Here is a 1930-nt window from a genome sequence, read left to right as displayed (position 1 = left end):
CAAAAATTGAACAGCCGTATGACTGTTACGAGGAAGCAATCGATCAGTAAAAAGCATGAAAAGGAAAAAAAATTTTTTTGATATATTTTTTCTTGAAAGTTTTTTTTTTCAAATAAAGGTATTAATCAAAAACCATTTTACACTTATCCAAAAAAAAAATGCAATCTTATTAATCTTGTCACTGTCGATTTGCCGGGATTCGAAATTTACAGATGTTTCACCCACAGTTTTACTTACATTTTCATAGCAGCGCTTCTTTCACACACAGTGCACACTTGTTAACAAATGTACAAACTATTTCACTTTAAACGGAAAAATCACTCCACTGAAGACAATTAATTCCTATTTTATTTCATCAGCTTCTAAATTTTACCGCACAAACTGTAAGTTATGATTTTAAAAATTACAAAAAAATAAAACAATTATGACTTGCGTGCAAAAAACACAAAAGTGTGAAACGTGCGCAGAATTACCGTAAAATATAAAAATTGTCAAGTACAAATAACCTAGGACAAACGAGCAGCGGCAACTAAACGTGGGTCAATACGAAGATCATTTGAAAAAAACCACTAATAATACGGAATGAAACGGCGGATTGAAAAAATTCACAATCAACTTCAAAATTGTTCCATTGTACTCAACTTCACAAATATTTATTCATTTATCATACAATTCAAGAGCAAACAAATGACAATTCAATGCAAATAATTTTCAAAAATGAAGAAAAATTGAAAAAAGAAAAATTAACACATTGACGTAGCATTTATAAAACAATAAGAATACAAAAAATATTTTTAAGCAAAATTATTATTATTATTATTATTACCAAGTAATAAAAAACAAACCCCCAGTACATAATGAAAAAAACAATAGCATTTTGCAAGCAAAACCACTATCAAAATAGCAAGCATTAAGCCATACCGGAAATGTTAACATAAAATTTTTGAAAAAAGACAAATAAATAAATAAATTTTTTTTGAACTTTTTTTTGAAATTTGCATTATGATCTGAAAACTTTTAACTTTATCGCCAAAGAGATATGACAACTCATTTGACCAGAACAATAGCAATAAATTCACAGGATAATAGAGAATCGAATCGAATCGAATCAAATAAAAACAATCGAAATATTAAAAAAAAACAAATAACAGCAAACATTTTAGCCAACTACCCTGAATGGAATTCTGAATTGTACACTTAAATACAAATGAAAGTACTGATAATTATTTTTGATCTACCACAGTATTAAACTTGGACCAGCAATCAGAGGTGCTTCTTGTCATTGTGAAATTTTCAAATAAATAAATTGCATACATGTAAACATGATCAAATAAATAAACAACGTAAACAAGCAAATACATAAAAGCATTTAGCCCATGAGAGAGAACACTGATAAAGCTTGACCAAAGAGAATTAAAAAAATCTTAATAAATATTAAAACCACAAAAGGGAGGTTCTTTTCTTACGATGATCCATTATGAAAGGACAACAAAATAAATCAGATGTTAAACAGTAAGTAAATTTTTCGTGAGCATCATTATGCACAGAGTGCACGATGAAATTAGGAACATAAATAAAGATTAAAACACAAAATACAATTGCACTACAAACATTGTTGAAAGCAAGCAATGAAACTTGCAAATCATTTAAACCGCATAAAAATCAAACTGACAAAGAAAAAGCAATTGTTGATATAAAAAGAAATTTCAGTTCAAAACATTTCATTTCGTGATTATTCGCCTAAATAAAAACACGTGGTAATAAAAGAATACAGTGCAAAGCACATTTGCATGATATGCTTAAATTTGAATTTAATAAATATATTTTTCAAATCGTCAGATTATGTAGCACATCTGTATTTTCAACTTCTATCCCTTCTCACACAACACATTCATTCACTGCTGTGGGTTCATTCAAAATTCTACATTTT

Source organism: Trichinella spiralis, assembly GCF_000181795.1.
Source record: "Trichinella spiralis strain ISS 195 chromosome Unknown Scfld6305, whole genome shotgun sequence".
Lineage (NCBI taxonomy): Eukaryota > Metazoa > Nematoda > Enoplea > Trichinellida > Trichinellidae > Trichinella > Trichinella spiralis.
This window is presented reverse-complemented; position numbering follows the sequence as displayed.